The following is a 20623-nucleotide window of genomic DNA, read 5'->3' as shown; positions in this document are numbered from 1 at the left end:
AAAATCTATTCCTATTTTAATAACATATTTTTCTAAAATTAAGAATGGAGGGGGGGGGGCGCCCGGGTGGCTCAGTCGGTTGAGCGTCCTACTTCGGCTCGGGTCATGATCTCATGGTTCGTGGGTTCGAGCCCCATGTCAGACTCTATGCTGACAGCTCAGAGCCTGGGGCCTGCTTCAGATTCTGTGTCTCCCTCTCTCTCTACTCTTCCCCTGCTCATGCCCTGTCTCTCTCTATCAAAAACAAATAAACATGAAAAAAATTAAAAAAAAAAAAGAATGGAGGGGTGCCTGGGTGGCTCAGTTGGGTAGGCATCCAACTCTTGATTTCGGCTCAGGTCATGATCCCAGGGTTGTGGGATCGAGCCTCACATGGGGCGGAGGGGGGGGCGGTGTGGAGCATGGAGTGTGGAGCCTGCTTGAGATGCTCTCTCTCTCTCTCTCTCTCTCTCTCTCTCCCTCTGCCCCTCTCCCCCGCCTCTAAAAATAAAAAAAGGGAAAAAATCTATTAAAAAAATAAAATTAGGAATGGATGTTGGCTTTTATGAAATACCTCCTTAGTATCTATTGAGACACTCATTTGCTGTTTCCCCTACAGTCAATTCATGGTGGAAGACAGGTTCTGTACAATTCGGGAAACAAGGCTCAGGCAGGTCAGGTCATTTGCCCAGGGTCACACAATGGGCAGGTGACAGGGCTCCTCGGAGCCCATGCCCTTTATCACCTGCCTGCCCCCCAAAGCTGCCTGCTCTGAATGCTTGTGACCTTGCAGCTCCTAGGAGGCCACCCTGCACCCCTAGTCCCCTGCCAGACCTTACCCACAGTCCTCACAGCCTTTGTGGCCCCCACATCCCTGCTCTCCTGCAGGAGATGCCAGCCCAGGTCAGCAGCCACCCGTGTCTCACCCATAAACACAGGTTAAAGCCACAGGAGACAGGCCTGGGCGGAGCAGGGGGTATTAAGCAGTCCCAGGGTCGCAGAAGGTAGAAGAAAAAGGTTTTTCCACCAGGCTTGATGAAAGAGGAAAGGGCATACAGCTGCCCTCAGGCAGAGGCATGGCTTCACAGGGGTGGGTTTAATTTTTTTTAATTATTTTTTTAAATGTTTATTTATTTATTTTTATTTATTTTTTAATTTTTTTTTTAATGTTTATTTATTTTTGAGACAGAGAGAGACAGAGCATGAACGGGGGAGGGTCAGAGAGAGGGAGACACAGAATCCGAAACGGGCTCCAGGCTCTGAGCTGTCAGCACAGAGCCCGACGCGGGGCTCGAACTCAGGGACGGCGAGATCATGACCTGAGCCGAAGTCCGCCGCTCAACCGACTGAGCCACCCAGGCGCCCCGATTGTTTATTTATTTTTGAAAGAGAGAGAGTGAGTTCGTGAGGGGCAGAGAAAGAAGGGGAGAGAGAGAGAGAATCCCAAGCAAGCTCTGTACTGTCAGGGCAGGGCTGGATGCAGGGCTTGAACTTGCATCGTGAGATCGTGACCTGAGCCGAAACCAAGAGCCAGACACTCCACTGACTGAGCCACCCAGGCGCCCCTCACGGTGTTGACTTTAAAGCAGATACACAGGGGCACCTGGGTGTCTCAGTTGGTTCAGCATCTGACTCTTGATTTCGGCTCAGGGCATATCTCCACGTTTGTGAGATCATGCCCCTCATTGGGCTCCATGCTGACAGCACAGAGGCTGCTTGGGACTCTCTCTCCCTCTCTCTGACCCCTCCCCTGCTCTCTCTCTCTCTCTCAAAATAAACTTAAAAATAAAATAAAATAAAATAAAATAAGATAAAATAAAAAAATGAAATGAAATAAAATAAGTAAACTAAAATAAGGTAAAATGAAATGAAATGCAATAAAGTAAAATAAAATAAGATAAAATAAAAAAATGAAATGAAATAAAATAAAGTAAAATAAAATAAGATGAAATGAAATGAAATAAAATAAAATAAAGTAAAACACAACAAAATAAAATAAAATAAATAAAATAAAATAAGATAAGATAAAATGAAATGAAATAAAATAAAGTAAAATAAAATAAGATAAAATAAAAAAATGAAATGAAATGAAATAAAATAAAGTAAAATAAAATAAAATAAGATAAAATAAGATAAGATAAAATAAAATGAAATGAAATGAAACAAAGTAAAATAAAGTAAAATAAAATAAAATAATGAAATGAAATGAAATAAAATAAAGTAAAATAAAATAAGATAAGATGAAATGAAATGAAATAAAATAAAATAAAATAAGATAAAATTAAAAAATGAAATGAGATGAAATAAAATAAAGTAAAATAAAATAAAATAAGATAAAATAAAAAAATGAAATGAAATAAATAAAATAAAGTAAAACAAAATAAAATAAATAAAATAAAATAAAATAAGATAAAATTAAAAAATGAAATGAAATGAAATGCAATAAAATAAAGTAAAATAAAATAAAATAAGATAAAATAAGATAAGATAAAATTAAAAAATGAGATGAAGTGAAATAAAGTAAAATAAAATAAAGTAAAATAAAATAATGAAATGAAATAAAGTAAAATAAAATAAAATAAGATAAAATGAAATGAAATAAAATAAAATAAAATAAGAAAATAAAAAAATGAAATGAAATGAAATAAAATAAAATAAAGTAAAATAAAAAAATGAAATGAAATGAAATAAAATAAAGTAAAATAAGATAAAATAAAAAAATGAAATGAAATGAAATAAAATAAAATAAAGTAAAACAAAATAAAATAAAATAAAATAAGATAAGGTAAGATAAAATGAAATGAAATGAACTAAAATAAAGTGAAATAAAATAAAATAAAATAAGATAAAATAAAAAAATGAAATGAAATAAAATAAAGTAAAATAAAATAAAATAAAGTAAAATAAAAAATGAAATGAAATAAAATAAAATAAAGTAAAATAAAATAAAATAAGATAAGATAAATAAAAAAAGAAATGAAGTAAAATAAAATAAAATAATTAAATGAAATGAAATAAAATAAAATAAAGTAAAATGAAATAAAATAAAGTAAAATAAAATAAAATAAAGTAAAATAAAAAATGAAATGAAATAAAATAAAATAAAGTAAAATGAAATAAAATAAGATAAAATAAAAAAATGAAATGAAATGAAATGAAATAAAATAAAATAAAGTAAAATAAAAAATGAAATGAAATGAAATGAAATAAAATAAAGTAAAACAAAACAAAATAAAATAAAGTAAAATAAAGTAAAATAAAATAAAATAAAATAAAATAAAATAAAATAAAATAAAATAAAATAAAATAAAATAAAATAAAATAAAATAAAAGCAGGCACAAAGAAAGCATCTGGGCTCAGAAGAAGAGCCTCGGGTTCTGGCTCAAGCCCATCCTGGCCATCCCAGGACCCTGCCCCTTGCCGTGCTGGGTGACCCGGACAGGCCCAGGCCCGTGAGTGCTGAGGCACAGAGCCCCACGAGGAAGCCTCTCAGAGCTCCGGGCCGGCCCACGAGGCAGGCGGCAGGGGAAGAGCTGGCCACTCTGCCTTCCGCCCTGGTTGCCACCCGCACCTGCTGCCTCTCTGGCCGGCGCGTGGAACAGCTGAGCCCGGAGGTGGCTCGGAGTCCCTGCAGGACCAGCATTTAGTAGAGACGCTGCGGTGGCCACACGCTGTGCTCATTATCCCATTTAATTTAAATTAACTTACTGTAATTAAATCCCACCTGGAAGATGACACGGTCTTCTCAGTGTTGAGTGCTTTGCAGACCATCTCATTTACCCCATTTTGCAGATGAGGAAGTTGAGGTGAGGGATGGAAAATAATGTACCCAGGGTTTTGGGGGGGGAGGGGCGGCAGGGAGGTCAATCAGAGCCAGGGTCCCTGCCTTTGACTGCAGTGTTAATATTTCAGCCTCCTGTAGATTTTCTGAGACCTCTGAGGTCACCCTGTTCCCAGCTGGCCACACCAGTGAAAACAGGTCGTGTGGGGGAGGGGGAGGAAACTGCAATTAGCCCAGGGCCTCCTGAGACTGAAATCCATGTTTACTTACGACAAAACCGAGAATTCGAGTGGCCTGAATTGTCCACCTGGGGGCGCTGGATACCAAGCCGGGACAGGAGCTTTGCAGAGATCTCTTTCCCAGCTGCCTAGGACATCTCCCCTCTGGGCCCCAGGGATGCGCTCCTCCTGCCTGCTCACGTGGGGCTCCTCCTCACCCCCTGCCCCCCCCCCCCAGGAGCCTGGACAGACCTCCAGGTGTCATCTTTGGCTCACAACCGATCCCCCCCTCCCCGACCCCCGCCAGAGTGTGGGAGGCCAGGCCTGCGCTGATCAAGGTGACACTTCTGGCCCAGATCAGGGCCTGGGCAGTCTGACTCCCCGACCTTGCTGGCCTCTCACCTGGCCAGCTGCGCCCTCGGCCATGTCCCTGCCACCTCTTCCAGCTCCAGAATGTTTTCTTTTCCTTCTTCAACTCCACTCTAAAGCAGGGACCCAGAGTGGGGGCTGGTCATTCTATAACAACCTGCTTCTGGGCCTGGGACCCAGACCTACAGCGTCTCAAGGGCAGGCCCGCGGAGGCCTCCCGGCGGTGTGCCGAGTGCACAAACAGCACGAGGTCCCTTGTGGGTGGTGCGTCCAGACAGGACAGGGCCTCGGGGGGGACCGGACATCCGGGGATCTGCGGTTGTAGCAGGATTCTCGCACAGAGAGTCGTGACTCTGCGGCTTTTCTTTCCAGGAAGCAACTTTAGTGGTGCCGGCACCGCTTTGTTGGCTTCATACCCGAAGAGCTGAGCCCTGAACGCCACGTGGCGTCGTAGTTTTTTTATATATTTTCTACCTCTTTGTCTCCCATCTATGGTAACATGCAAACAGGCAGTCTGATGAAAGGTCGTGAGGGATGTTGTCACGTATGGTCTAGCCAGGTTGCCTTGAGGTTTTTTTGTTTTTGTTTTTTCTTTCCTTAGGGGTGGGACCCTACCACATGGTTGGTCCTCTGCCCTGCTGTTCCCAGAACGGCCGGAAGTGGACCATATGGGACTTGACTTTCTGCTAACCAGACTCCAAGAAGCTGACCAAGAACCCAGAGTAGCCAGGTGCTGATTCACAGAGATGGTCACGTGTGTGGGGTGGCCTGCCCAGGGGAGCTGCTGAGGGGAGCGGGAGGCCTTCGGCCACAAGCCCAACACCATTCTGCGCAAGGCATTTCCAGATTCATCCAGCAAGCCCTTTGCCGCTCCACCTGGTGCACCCGTGACCCCCTGGGACTGGGGATCCGGGGTTATTTAGTGCTATGTGGACAGGCTATGTTAACTAATGTGGGCTCCCACGGAGAGAAAGTTCTTGCCTTTTCAAGTCCCTCTCCAGCCTTCTCATTAGGGCAAAAGAAAGCCTCGATTGGGTGGATGGCCTTTACGACCCTGGCAGAGCACTCTTTTCATCCAGACATGAACAGCCCTATCCCCAGCCCCACCCCAGGCCTCCAGGGCAACAGCATCTGGCTAGAAATGAATCACATGATTTCCATTGTGCCTATCTTTATGGTTGCTTTTTTTTCTTTTTTCTTTTTTAAGTTTTATTTATTTTTGCAGAGAGAGAGAGAGAGAGACAGAGGGTGAGTGGGGGAGGGGCAGAGAGAGGGGGAGACACAGAATCTGAAGCAGGCTCCAGGCTCTGAACTGTCAGCACAGAGCCCGACATGGGGCTCAAACTCACGGACCGCGAGATCATGACCTGAGCCGAAGTCGGACGCTCAACCGACTGAGCCACCAGGCGCCCCAAGTTACTTTTTATTTCTTGTAAATGATACTTGTTCTCTATTTGGGATGACACAAGTTTTTTGTTTTTGTTTTTCTAAGTTTATTTATTTAGAGACAGAGACACCACGAGTGGGAGAGGGCAGAGAGAGAGAGAGAGCGAGAGCGAGAGAATCCCAAGCAGGCTCTGTGCTGTCAGTGCAGAGCCTGACATAGGGCTTGAACCCACGAACCAGTGAGATCATGACCTGAGCTGAAACCAAGAGTCGGACGCTTAACCGAATGAGTCACCCAGGGCCTCGACACAAAGTTTTTTGTTTTTGTTTTTGTTTTTTAAGGAGAATAGTAAATCCGTTTGAGGACATAACAGAAGAGGTGGGGCTCAGATGGACCAAATCTGTCAGAATGCCCTGGAATGCATGGAGGTGGGGGAATGGAGAATGCATTCCTCTGACCCTCTCAACTACCCAGGAGGTGACCAGAGCTGGGGGATTGTCACCTTTGTACAGCTGAGGAAACAGAGGTCTTGAGAGGGGAAATGACCATGACAGAGAAAGCCCCTGGACCAGGTGGGAACCTGCCATGGCCATCCCACACACCCCCATGCCCACAGGGCCTGGGCCCCTTCATCTGCGGCCAGGAGCCCGTACCTTGGCTGGCAGCCTGGGCCTCGAGAGCCAGGACGTAAGGCTCTTGAGTGTCAGGGGCTTGAGCAACAGCTCTGTCTCCAGAGCACTCACCACTGACCCACGAGGCCCTGCGAGGTACCCCCTCCCGGAGGAGGGAGCGTGGCCCCACAGACGTGGTGTGTGAGGCACACAGGCGTCATCGTCTCCACACTGCTAATGGGGAAACAGACTGCAGCCAAGTGACGCGTCCAAGGTCACACAGCCAGGAGGCGGGTGGACGGTCTGGGCCTCGAACCCAACGCCATCTGACAGTGGAGCCTGTGTTCTGTCCTCTGCCCAGCTTCCGCCGCATCGAGAGTCTGAATGCTCCTGAATCCGGGAGGCCGGCTCCTTGGGAACCCACCCCGGGACTCTCTCTGGACTCATTTCTTGTTCCCATGATGCTCTTTGTTGGGGCCACAGCCAGAAGCGTGGGAAGAGGCCGGGACTGCTAGTCTGGCACCCAGCCGTGGGGCGTCTCCGGCTTTCCCGTGAGCCTCAGTTATGGCCTCTGGGAAACCCTGCCCATATCCCGCGCGGGGCTGCTGTGTGCGTCCCCGGGCCCTCACTGTGCTCCCTCCCCTCCTTGACCCCGAGTCTCTGTCTCCCCACGCTGCACCTGCAGCACAGGAAGCCTCACACGGTCGAGGTGTCTTGACCTCTGCAATCAGGACCACAGACGGGTCAGTTACTGAGGAAGTGCACTGAGTTAGCGGACCCGAGTCAAATGGAGCACCGTACCTTCAACGGTTGACTTTAACACGTGTAAGCGGACATCCCCTCGGGATCTGCTGATGAGGACCCCAGACCCTCCTGGAAACTGGGGCTGCCGCTGGAGACGGGATCGTGCTTCTTGCCTAGCCCACCCCCATCGAGCGGCCTCTGTGACTTCCAGGCGTGGCCCCCACAGCGCAGCGAGAACCTCCAGAGGTTCGCCAGCCACGGGCACACAGACCCCTCCTGGGTTTTGCTGATTTCCTCCCCGTATTTCGTAGCCACCTCATCCGCCTAATTTGTAGAAGCAACTTGCTTGTATCAAGCCTTCCCGTGGGATTCAAGTTTATTCTCATGGAAACCACCACGCTTTTTCTGTTTTGCCCAAGTTTCAACACCTTACATAACACTTAATTCCTGGATCTCTCTCGGGTGGGAGTGGCCTCGAGAGAAGCCAAATTGGCACTCCAGGCACCCTGTGGGCACGGAGAGATGGGGTGCCCACCGGGGGGGCAGCTTCTCCCCGTTTTGTGTCAGCTGCAGGGACTCCGGGAGCACCTTCACAGCCAGAGTGGGATGCATCTCCCAAGGGCCAGTGCATAAACAGGTGTCGCTGGTGGTCCCCACTCCTCGTGTCCTGTGGGTGACGGCACAGCCTCTGGCCCCTTCCCCTCCCCAACACCAGGACACTCACCCACCCAGAGTTAGGGCCCCTTCTCCTTGTCGCCCCACTGTCATCCTGCACCTGGTCACCGAAAGCCTCTGGGGATTGATGAGTCACCCCATTACGAAGCCTCACGGAGCCCCATTCTCTTCTTTCAGTCAAGGATGGGACTTGGGTAAAGCGAGAGAGGCAGAGTCATCAGGCCCCAAATTGAAGGGGGTGACCCAAAGCAGTCATTAGGACAAACAACCCAATGAACAGGGGGCACAGGGTCTGAATACACATTTCGTCAAAGAAGATATGCAAATGGCCAACAAGCACAGGAAAAGACGCTCAACGTCACTAATCATTTGGCAAATGCAAATCAAAACCACGCTGAGGTGACAGACACCTCGCAGTCACCGGATGGCTGCAATCAAAAAGAGAAGCAAGGGGGCGCCTGGGTGGCTCAGTTGGTTGAGCGGCCGACTTCGGCTCAGGTCATGATCTTGCAGTCCGGGAGTTCGAGCCCCGCGTCAGGCTCTGGGCTGACAGCTCAGAGCCTGGAGCCTGTTTCAGATTCTGGGTCTCCCTCTTGCACTCTGCCCCTCCCCCACTCACGCTCTCTCTCTCTCTCTCTCTCTCTCTCTCTCAAAAATAATAAAATAAGAGTGTGAATGACCTAAATATCCATATACAGATGAATGGATAAATAGACCATATATCCAAGCAACAGAATGTTCTTCAGCCAGACCTTGGTTTCTAATGCCATTCTTCAGAAGGAGGAACCAAAGCTCCTTGGAGAAATGGCTGATTCTAAGCCTGGGGAAGGATTTATAGGAAATAAGCCTGGGGCACCTTGTAGCACCAGGAACCAAGGAAATGTTTAAACACACACAATGCTGTGCTAAAGGGACGCGGGCCAACTGAAAGAGTTACCAATGGCCAAAGAAAGAAGGAGAGAATTGGACGATAACCCAAAGTAGGAAAATTTCTTTAAAAATATAGCCATGAGGGTCGCCTGGGTGGCTCTGTCGGTTAAGCGCCTGACTTCGGCTCAGGTCATGATCTCGCGTTTTGTGGGTTCAAGCCCCGCATTGGGCTCTCTGCTGACAGCTCAGAGCCTGGAACCTGCTTCAGATTCTGTGTCTCCCTCTCCTTCCGCCCCTTCCCCGCTCCCTCTCTCAGAGATAAATAAACATGAAAAACTTTTTTTAAAATAAAAATATAGCCACAAGTCCATACTGTTATAAATCAATGGTTGAATAAATAAATGAAAAGGGGAAAGGAGACAAATCTCGCAGATAGAAGAATTCCAAATAACTTATGCAGCTGCCCTGAACGTGGGGAGGTGGGGCATAACTCTCTCTCGAGTGTACAGGTGCATAGAGGCTTCCTCCCAGAGTGTAGATGATCTGATTGGATCCTTTCAAGAACGCCATTAGGAGCACATCGTTATTGTAGCCATTTTACCGATGATGAAACTGAGACTCGGAGAGGCCAAGCTCTAGGTCACCCAAGTAGTAAACAGGGAACTTTGCAGCTCCTTGAGGGAGTCCTAGCCTGTTCCCCGCCATATGCCCTCGGATCTCACAGGGACTAGGGGTGTGATTGGTGCTCAAAGAAATTGTCAAATGAGGGGCGCCTGGGTGGCTCAGTTGGTTAAGCTTCTGACTCTTGATTTCGGCTCAGGTCATGATCTCCCAGTTCTCGGGTTTGAGCCCCGCGTTGGGTTCTGCGCTGACAGTGCGGAGCCTTCTTGGGATTCTCTCTCTCCCTCTTTCTTTGCCCCTCCCCCTGCTGTCAAAACAAACAAACAAACAAACCTTTTAAAAAATTGTCAAATGAGTGAAAGGAGAGGACAGGAGAGGAGACTGAGAGATCACAGTAGAGACTGGGTGCTCCTGAAGCCACTGCTGTGGGGCTGTGTGATCCCAGGCAGCTCCTGGACCTCTCTGAGCCTGTCTTGGGATCCTCATCTATAAGAAGGTGATAGGCTTTCCTGCCTCAGAGGTTGCTGTGAGAATAAAGTGAGGTCACTGGTGTGTCTTCATATGAACCTCATTCAAGACTCTCGAGGAAACACAACCTCAGCTCTAGAGTCTTCGGGAGTTACAAGTGGGGGGCTGGGTGGGGCTGGTCCACAGGTTTTGGCCAAGATGCCCATCTTCAGAAATCGGCATAAGGTGGCTGAAATTGAGCAGCTCCCTGCTGCCTCCTCATCTCTGTGGGGCCCAGGGGCTTTTCTACACACCACCTGGGTCTGTCCTCTGGCAGTGTGGCCCGCTCAGGAAGCAGATGCCATTAGAAACGTCTTGTCCCGTTGTCCAAGAACCAAGCAGAGGTGGGAGTGGAAACCCAGCTTGAAACCCGGTGCAGCTGCCCAGAAAGCCCTGGATCCCAGCGTGGGGCAGAGAAGGGCCATGTCCCAGAGGGGGACCTCCCTAAGCCTCTCGCGCCTTGCCCCAGCCCTGGGTCCACCTCTCTGGTCAGGGCTGGGAGCCTTTATTCCTCCGTGTGTTCTCAAGGAGCCCTGACCATGCTGGAAGCCCTCTTCCTCTCACAGACAGGCTGCCGGCTTTCTGCCCACCGCCAGCCCTTCCCCCGGGGCAGCCAGAGCAGGGAAAGGGAAGGAGGAAAATACAGGGGAAGACAGAGCCCAGATCACCATCTCTGATCCTATCTCTCCACAAAGGCAAAGCGCCTGGCACCCGGGGGCTCCCTTCCTCCTTTGCATAGTCACCCAGCCTTCCCAGGTTCTCTGAGCACCTTGCCATCCTCCCCTTGCCCAGGTCACACAGTAAGTCAGGAACGCAGTCTTTTCCCGCTCTAGGACCCAGTGGTGACTCCCAGTGGGTGGCAGTCAGCTCACTTCAACTGCCCTGTGGTCACTGGCTTGCTGACCCCTTCTCCTGGGGACCCTCCTGGGCCCACCGCTCACCAGCCCTGCGCTTTCAGTGGGAGTTACCCCGCCTCCAAGCCCGCCCCCACCCACCCCACCCTTGCTTGACTCCACCTCCCTCACCAGAATGGTGGCTAAGGGGAGGCACCTGACCCAAGATGGGCCAATCGGAGAGCGCCAGTCCCCAAAGAAGGACATATGAGAAAACGGACCAATCAGGACCCTTCCCTAAGATTTCTTTGCTCAAACCAGTCCGGTGGGTGGCGGGAGGCGCATCCCTGCGGGAAGGGGCCCAGAAGGACTGGAGAGAGGAAGCTCCCTGGACGAGAGAGGCAAAGACGTGCAGGAGCCGAGTCCTGGCAGCATCCAGGCCATTCCCAGCCTCTCCCAGCCTCTCCCTCCTTTGATTTGTTGAGCTCCTTCGAAGAGCCTTTAGTAAAGCCCTCCCTGGTTAGCGAAGTTTGAATCGGGTTTCTGCTCGGGCGGTAGGTAGCACATCACACGTGCTAAGATCATGGACTCTGAAGCCAGCCAGCACTTAACCTTGGGTGCGTTCCTGAATAGCTCAGGACCTCAGTTTCTCCCACTGTAGCCCACACTTACCGCGGGGGGTTAGCGGAGTTATAATAGCACCTGGCTACACCCGGAAGGCCAGAACCCCCCCCGCCCCCCCCCCCCGGGCCGACAGCCCGCGATGGACACTGAGATAGACTCAGAATTGCCCCCTCTCTCAGTGGCTAACTTTGTTTTGGGGTGCAGCACACCACATATGGGACCCAGCGCAGTGGTGCTGGAAGGTGCTCCAGAAGGGTGAAGGCTGTCATGCCCGGGTGCCCAGCTCCTGCTCCCAAGGGTAGCTCCCTCCCAGGGCCTCTGGCCGCTCACACAAACAGCCATTAACCACGGGGTTGGACAGATCCGCCCAGATCTGCCTGAGCCCCAGGGTGCCCCCAGCTTGGACTCCGGCCGGGAATATGCTGTGCCCAACCCGGCTGTGCCAAGGAGCAACGAAACAGCTCTGTCGTGGGTTGAATAGTGTCCTCCAAAAAGATGTGTCCCCCTGGGGGCACCTGGGTGGCTCAGTCGGTTAAGCGGCCGACTTCAGCTCAGGTCATGATCTCGCGGTCTGTGAGTTGGAGCCCCGCATCTGGCTCTGTGCTGACTGCTCAGAGCCTGGAGCCTGTTTCAGATTCTGTGTCTCCCTCTCTCTCTGACCCTCCCCCGTTCATGCTCTGTCTCTCTCTGTCTCAAAAATAAATAAATGTTTAAAAAAAAAAAAGATGTGTCCCCCCGGAACCTCAGCCTGTGACCTCGTTTGGAAATAGGTCCTTGCAGATGTAATTATTTAAAGATTTCGAGATTAAATCATCCTGGATTTAGGGCGGGCCCTAAATCGAATGGCTGGTGTCCTTATGAGAAGAGGGGAGGACACAGACGCAGACAGAAGGCGGCGTGAAAATGGAGGCAGAGACCCCAGTGCCACAAGCTGAGAAACACCAGAGTTCAGGCAGCCGCCAGCGCCTAGGACAGAGGCGTAGGAACTCCACTCCCTCAGGTCCTCCAGAGAGAACCAAACTCGATTTCAGACTTCTGGCCTCCTGAACTGTGAGCGAATAGCTTTCTGTTTGTGGAAGGCAGCCCGTTTGTCGTCATTCAGTAACGGCCACCCTAGAAAACTCTCACCTGCTCACACGACGTGCCATCTGGCAGTCTGGCCGTGTTGCCAGGAAGCTTTGAACTTTGCTCTTTCTTTGCCCACGCAGTTCCACGTCTAAGCACGTACCTTTTACAAAATAATCGGAAAAACAAAGAGGTACGTGCAAGGGCATTGCCCACAGTATTGTCCAAAATGGTGACAAACTAGGAAAGAGCTAGATACCTATGAATGGAGCTTAGTCAAATAAAGGCTAGTACTCCACACAGTGGGACATCGGGCAGCTGTTAAACACCATTATGTGGGACGCCTGGGTGGCTCAGCCAGTTAAGCATGGGACTTTGGCTCAGGTCATGATCTCGCGGTTTGTGAGTTTGAGCCCCGCGTCGGGCTCTGGGCTGACAGCTCAGAGCCTGGAGCCTGCTTTGGATTCTGTGTCCCCCTCTCTCTCTGCACCTCCCCTGCTCACGCTCTGTCTCTCAAAAATAAATAAATGTTAAAAAAATTTAAAAAATATAAAGTAAAAAATAAGCACCATTATGTGTTTAATGTCCACAGAGATTATGTAGTCATACATGAAAAAAAATGTTTCGAAACTGCCTATCCGCACAAAACAGATTTACCGTAGGAAAAGATCGCCAAATTGGATTTCATTAAGATTCAGAACTTCTGGTCATCAAAATACAACATAAAGAGGCTGATTTCGAAGGCCAGTTCTCCCACTAAGTGGCTATGAGACGTTGGGTGAACTAGTTCAATCCTCTGCGCCTCAGTTTCTCATCTATAAAATGGGGAGACTGTCTTCGTGAGGTTTGTTCCAGTTAACTATTATTGCGTGACCAACCACTCTAAAACTTAGTGGTGTGAGACAGCAACGGTCTTCTTATTCTCTCATCTGTGTGAAATTAGAGCAGGGTTTGCAGGGGGTGGCTCACCTCTGCTCCTCAGGGCGCCGGCTGAGGTGGCCCAACGGGGGCTGGAGGACCTGCTTCCAAGATGGCGTGCTCACATGGCTGGCAAGTTGGTGCTGGCTGTTGACTGGGAGCTCAGGTGAGCGGAGGGTCCGAGGCCTGGGCTCCTCTCCACGGGGGCTTCTCTATGGGCTGCTAGGACTTCCTCACAGCATGGTGGCCGGGTTTCAAGAGCAAGCATCTCAGGAGACGGGACGTGGAGGCCACCCATTTCCTATGGGCTGCCCCTCCCACCCCCGCCAATGGTAGAGTGTCACTTTTGCCATATTTTTTTTTTTTTATGTTAAGTTTTAAATTTTTAATTTTTTAATTTGCATCCAAATTAGTTAGCATCTAGTGCAACAGTGATTTCAGGAGTAGATTCCTTAGTGCCCCTTCCCCATTGAGCCCTTCCCCCCTCCCACGACCCCTCCAGGAACCCTCAGTTTGTTCTCCATATTTATGAGTCTCTTCTTCTTTGTCCCCCTCCCTGTTTTTATATTATTTTTGTTTCCCTTCCCTTATGTTCATCTGTTCTGTCTCTTGAAGTCCTCATAGGAGTGAAGTCATATGATTTTTGTCTTTCTCTGACTAATTTCACTTAGCATAATACCCTCCAGTTCCATCCACGTAGTTGCAAATGGCAAGATTTCATTCTTTTTGATTGCCGAGTAATACTCCATCGTATATATAGACCACATCTTCTTTATCCATTCATCCATCGATCGACATTGGGCTCTTTCCATCCTTTGGCTATTGTTGATAGTGCGGCTATAGACATGGGGGTGCATGTGTCCCTTCGAAACAGCACACCCGTATCCCTTGGATAAATACCTAGTCGTGCAATTGCTGGGTCGTAGGGTAGTTCTATTTTTAGTTTTTTGAGGAACCTCCATTCTGTTTTCCAGAGTGGCTGCACCAGCTTGCATTCCCACCAACAACGCAAAAGAGATCCTCTTTCTCCGCATCCTCGCCAACATCTGTTGTTGTCCGAGTTGTGAATGTTAGCCATTCTGACGGGTGTAAGGTGGTACTTCATTGTGGTTTTGATTTGTATTTACTTCTGCCATGTTCTATTGGTCAAGAAGTCGCAGAACCCAGATTCAAGGGGAGGGGACCCAAACCCCCAATCTCTCAAAGGGTGGAATGTCAAAGAATTTACAGACATATTTTAAGACTGCCAAAGGGCTGCTTATGAGGATTAAGTCAAATCATGTCATCACAGTCTCAAAGGATCATCCCATAGATGACTTCCTAAATGCAATACGGCTTTACAGGGTAAAGCCTGGCCGTCGGCTGAGCCAAGTGGTCAAAGCTAGCCTCACAGAAATGGAATAAACCGACATGATTGCTGCTTCTTAAAGAAGCCACGCATACTCCTGCCTCAGGGCCTTTGCACTTGCTGTTGTTCTCACTGCCTGGAATGCTCTTTCCCCAGTTATCCACAGGGCTTGCTTGCTGACTTCCTTCGGGTCTCTGCTTCAATGTCATCACCCCAGGAAGGCCTCTCTGGCCCCTACATAAAATTGCTACCCCCGTCTCCTTCTGGCCCTGCTCTGCCTTTCCTTTTCCACCAGACATTACATGTCTTTTTTTTTTTTTTTTTTTTAAATTGTTTCTGCTTTATTCTGTTTTCCCCCATGAGAACGCCAGCTCTTCAAAGGCATTTTTGTCTTGCTCACTGCTGGACCCCCAGCACCTAGAATGATGCCTGGAACATAGTAGGTGCTTGGTAAAGATATGAGGAATGAATACATGAATCTGGTGGTGGCAGCCCAAATGTCACCTCTTTTGTGAGGCCTCCCTTGATTTCACCCGCAAGTGAAAGGCCTTGACCTCCCCCCCCTTCCTCCCCACTGTTTTCAGCTTGCTGCTTATGTGTGTCCCTGGGGACTGAGCCACATTCATCTCTCAGTCCCCAGCCTGCTCTCAGCATGCCAGAGACACTCAGGTAATCACGCTTCCAGCTCTCATTTCCACCTGCCCACAGACCCAGATTTGGGAAGCAGTTTACACGTGGCATCTCAGTTAACCCTCAACATAGCCTTCTGAGATATGCGGATCACCCCTGTTTGTGGACGTGTCCCGGAGAGGAGTGGTCACTGGCCCTAGACGGCTGGTTTGGGCAGAGCCAAGCCTAGAACCCTCGACTCCTGCTTTCCAGGGAGCAGAGTGCATGAGAATTACACACTGTCGGAGCACCTCACACACGAGGACCTGAACCTCAGCCTCATCAGAACCTGAAGGGCCCCCAGGCTGGAAGCTGATACGGCAAGAGCCTCGGATTTATCATAAGAAGCCAGAAATCCTAAGTTGGCAATTAATTCAAATGAAGCCAAAACCCAGAACAGATTCTCCCGTGGGCTGGATGCCACCCTTCGGCCAGCACTTTGCGACCTGCGTTCTGGCGAGGTTCTATCTAGATTCTAGATGGTCGTCTATTTTGTAGGCAAGAAAACAGGCCTAGAGAGGGGAGTGATTTGCCCAAGGCCACATGGCAAGAGCCAAGATTTTGAAAATTTCTGGTCTAGGGGCGCCTGGGTGGCTCAGTCGGTTAAGCATCCGGCTCTTGGTTTCGGCTCAGGTCGTGATCTCATAGTTCATGAGTTCGAGCCCCATGTCAGGTTCCACACTGTGCAGAGCCTGCTTGGAATTCACTCTCTCTCTCCCTCTCTCTCTGCCCCTCTCTGCGTGTGCTCTTTCTCTCTCTCAAAATAAATACACTTTAAAAACAAAAAAGGAAAGAAAATTTCTGGTCTAGAGAAGGCAGTATTTTATGGGGAGTGACCCGGAGCTCCCCACCCCGGAGTCAGTCCCTGCCATTCGCTGTAAGGCAGCCCAGGCCAACAGGGAAGAGGGAAAACAGATGCCTAATTCCAGGGTCAGGCGGCCATGGGGAGAGCTGAGTTTCAGAAGCAAATAGACCCGGGTTCAAACTCCAACCCAAACCCCCATCAGCTGTTGTGACATGTGGCCTCGAGCAAGGTTCTTCCCTCTCTGAGCCACGCCTCTCCTCCGTAAGCTGGGCACACGATACCCTGGGTAAGAAATGACTGGCTCCCGAGCTCGGCTGGGACTGGGCTTCGAGTACTTCCGAGGAGAACTGATGAGGTTGCCACATAGAATAGACACCGCCCCGATTCCTGTTTCTTCAGCCTCCCAGGTGCCCACACGAAGACTGTGCCAGAGCAGGCTGCTTGGCTTCCAAAGAGGCCTCGGCAGAACAGGTCTGGTGATCCTGGGGCTAACCTCCTGTCCCAGCACACCCTCCCTGTCCCAGCACTTTCACACACGGAGCAGGCGGCTGGATTCCACCATTAATGCTTCGGCCTCTGGCTAGGCAGCCACCCCAGCCCTGCAGCTGCTGCTACTGTGTTCCCCTAGTTCCTCCTACGGCAGGAGGTAATTTGGGCAGAAATGCCTCCCAGGTCCCCGCTGCACAGCCCCCTGCCCCACCGTAGCCCTGTGTCCCTCTTTCCCCGCCCCGGAGCCATTCTCTCCTCGGGCCTGGCCCCTTCTGAACTCCAGATGCCGGACCCCATTGACTCTCAGGCCTTCCCCGCCCCCTCTCCCACAGCCCCTTAAACTTACCCCGCTCATGCCAGGCCAGAGGCCTCCTGCCCACCTTCCTGAGCTGGTGGGCCTCAGGCCCCATAGGTCCTGCCCCCTGAACGCTCTTTACATCCCCTGAGCATTCGTCTGAACCTTATGGCATGTCACTGGTCACTGCAGCTGCCCCCTGATTGGTCCTTGACCTTCAGTCTTGCTCACCTCTGCCCACACTCCCCGCCTCCCACAGCCAGAGGAAGCTTTCTCTTTAGGGCTTGGACTCACGACCCGAGATCGACAGTCGCATGCTCTACCACCTGAGCCAGCCAGATGCCCCCAGAGGGAGCTTTCTAGAACTGTCTGGCAAGGGCCTTCCAAGCTCAAGTCCCTTCTTCCAGGGCTGTCATCTACTCTGACAGAAGGGCAGCTCATCTCAGCATTCAAGGCCCACCAATGTCACCTGCCTCATTTCTTGCATCTGATAACACCTGCCACACATGCTTTTATTCCCTACATCTGAGTTTAAAAATTATTCATTGGTACCTTGAAATTAAAATTGAACTGGATGTCCTATATCTTACTTGGCAACCCGAGTGTCAGTCCGAACATCCTAGACATCATGAGGTTTTAGTGTAATTTTTGGTGCAGCAACTGGGACATACTTAACTACTAAAAAAAAGTTCATTGTTTAACTAAAATTCAAATTTAACCGGGCACCCTATATTTTTATCTGCGAAATCTGGCAACCCAGATCTTACACAGATAACAGGGACCAGGGAGGGGGGCTGTCAGGGGTCAGAGAGCCCCAACCTGGACCCAGAAACCCTGCCCGTTATTCTGCCCGAAAGTCTCCTTCCCAAACGCCCAGCCTCGTCCATGGAGCCCAGAGACTCCTTGGGAGGAGCTATTCCACTTAGGCCACGTCTCTCCTCTCCCTGGGCCTCAGCTTCCTCTTCTAGCAAATGAAACTAACGGTTTTTCCATCCTCTCAGTCTCTCCCAAGGATCAAACCCCTGACTAGAGGAGGGGATTCCCAGCTGGCAGGGCGTGCCCAGATGGCAAACAGGCTTGGGGGGAGTTTCTGTTCTTTGGCTCATGGAAGGACCTTGAGGAATGATTAGGATGAAGGTCTTCCCCCAACCCAAAGCACCTTGTAAACCAGTTAAACCACCTCCTCAGTGGTAATTGATTCAGGCAAGCAGCATCCGCACATGCTAAAAACCGCTGGATCAAAATTTGTTGGGGATCAGGGCATTCACATAGCATCAAAGAAGTTACCTTATTGTAGGTAGACCGGGCCGGGCAACAACAGGGAACAGTCCATCACCTGCCCTCTGATCCAAAGGAGACCTGCCAGGTAAACTCCACGCTTAACCTGGGATTAAACCCTGAACCAGAAAAAAAAAAACAAATAAATAACAGCCAGAAAGGACATTACAGGGGCATCTGGGGCGATGGAACGTGGACCCAGGACTAGGTAACAGTATTGTATCAATGTTAAAGTTCCTGAACTTGATCACTGAACAGTGGTGTGTCAGAGAACAGCCTTGTTCTTAGGAGAAATGTGGTGAAGTATTCAGAGGTGAAGGTCACATATCTGTAATTCTCTATGGCTCAGCAAAAGCAAACATATAGGGAGGATGGGAAAGAGAGAGAGACAGGTCAAATGGTAACAGCGGGGGAATCTGATAGTTCATTGCACTATTCTTGCAACTTCTCTGTCCATTGGGTATTTTTCCAAGCCTGAGGGCACACCCAGAAATAAAATATCAGAATTAGAAGTGGTCTTGGGGCTCCTGGGTGGCTCAGTCAGTTAAGCATCTGACTTTGGCTCAGGTCATGACATCTGACGGTTTGTGAGTTCCAGTCCCACGGCCGGGTCACTGCTGTCAGCACAGGGTCCTTTTCGGATCCTCTGTCCCCCTCTCTCCCTCTGGCCCTTCCCTGAGCACACACACTCTCTCTCTCAAAAATAAACATTAAAAAAAAAAAAGAAAAAGTCTTAAAGACACTGTGCCCTCCCCCACCTCCCACAGAGGAAGACCCTGAATGGGGAAGGCCTGAGCCTGTCACACCAGTGAATGGCAGTTAAAATTACCCGCTTGATTTGAGTTCTAACAGCAGGAGGGGGCCACCTAATCAATGTCATCCCAGCCCCTCTCTCTGCTCCCCACATACCCCTCGACACTATGGCCGCCCTACTGTCCTGCAGGAGGTGAGCAGTTCCCGTGGAGTCTGGGGAGAAAGCTAGCCCTCCCTCTCCAAAGAAACAGAACTACTGTGATCTTAAAATTGTGATCAATAATTTTGATCAGTCGGTGGCTGGCTCAGTCGGTGGAGCATGCGACTCTTGATCTCAGGGTTGTGAGTTTGAGCCCCATGTTGGGCATAGAGATTACTAAATAATAGTAATAATAATAATAATTTATTTTATTTTATTTTCAATTTTTTTTAACGTTTATTTATTTTTGAGACAGAGAGAGACAGAGCATGAACAGGGGAGGGGCAGAGAGAGAGGGAGACACAGAATCCGAAACAGGCTCCAGGCTCTGAGCAGTCAGCACAGAGCCCGACGCGGGGCTCGAACTCATGGACCGTGAGATCATGACCTGAGCCGAAGTCAAACGCTTAACCGACCAAGCCACCCAGGCGCCCCAATAATAATTAATTTTAAAATGTGACCAATACAACTGAAATCATGCCTAACTGATCTGCTCTCACATTTACCCTTGTAGTCTAAGGCAGCAGATCTCTTTCTCTGTCCCTCTCTCCACACTGTCCCCACTCCTCTTTTAAAACCAGCTGTTCACTCCCCCACAGGCCTAAATCTTCCCCACAGTCCCCCACATTCCAGTTCTCTCCACCCAGGCCCCCATACTGCCTCATCCCGACTTCACATCACACCATTGTGCCCCCAGCTCCGCTGTTCCAGTCCCTCGGGCTTTTGTGACCTTGTGTCTGTCCACCTTGTTCCTACCTCCAGGCTCTGCCCAGTTCCTTCTGCCTGGAAGGCCCAGTTCTCCGCCTGGCCAGAACCATGCTGCAGGAACACATCACCTGGCAGCCTGACCAAGTCAGATTATCAGGAGCTCACATCCGGGTCCAAGACCATTCCAGGAGGCTAGGGCCAGAGAGCCCCCCAGGGACCATCGTGGGCCTACACAGAGGAGATACTGTTAAATTCACTCATTCAACAAGTATTGAGCACCTACTGTATGCCAGGCTCTGTGCTAGGCTCCGGGCATGCAGGGGACTTCAGAGCAGAGTCCTGCCCCCAGGGAGTCCACAGCCCACTGGGATGCGGTGGGGCTGGGGGCAGACCATCCCCGATACAACACACGGGATGACTTCGGCTCCAAGTGACGTGCTACGAAGACACAGGGTCAGCCTGGAGACGGGGAGCAGGGCAGGACTTGAGTAGGGAACAGCTGACCTGACAGCCAAACAGTAAGCCAGGGCTGGCCCTGAGGCAGCTGGGGATAGTGTCCCGGAGAGAGGGAACAGCACGTTCACAGGCCTGGAGGGGGCCCCGAGCTAAACCGGGTCTGCAATATGGAGGCCTGTGAGGCCCAGCCCCGCGCTCAGGGCCACCCTGAGAGGTTAGGCCAGGCGTGGCCTGGTGGTTTCCGGATTTTAAGTTCCGGATCCCATCGCGGGAGGGCGCCACCTTCCCCCTCTCTGGCGACGAGCCGGGAGGGGCGGGGGGGGGAGGGGGGGCCTCTGGGAAGGCCGACGTCTCACCCGAGGCCGCCCAGCGAGCCGGGCCCGGCCGAGCGCTAGCGGGGCGACCCCACCGCGGGCCACG

The sequence above is a fragment of the Panthera tigris genome, chromosome B4, assembly GCF_018350195.1.
Source record: "Panthera tigris isolate Pti1 chromosome B4, P.tigris_Pti1_mat1.1, whole genome shotgun sequence".
Classification (NCBI taxonomy): domain Eukaryota; kingdom Metazoa; phylum Chordata; class Mammalia; order Carnivora; family Felidae; genus Panthera; species Panthera tigris.
The sequence above is the reverse complement of the archived record's forward strand: the minus strand, read 5'-3'. Positions refer to the sequence as shown.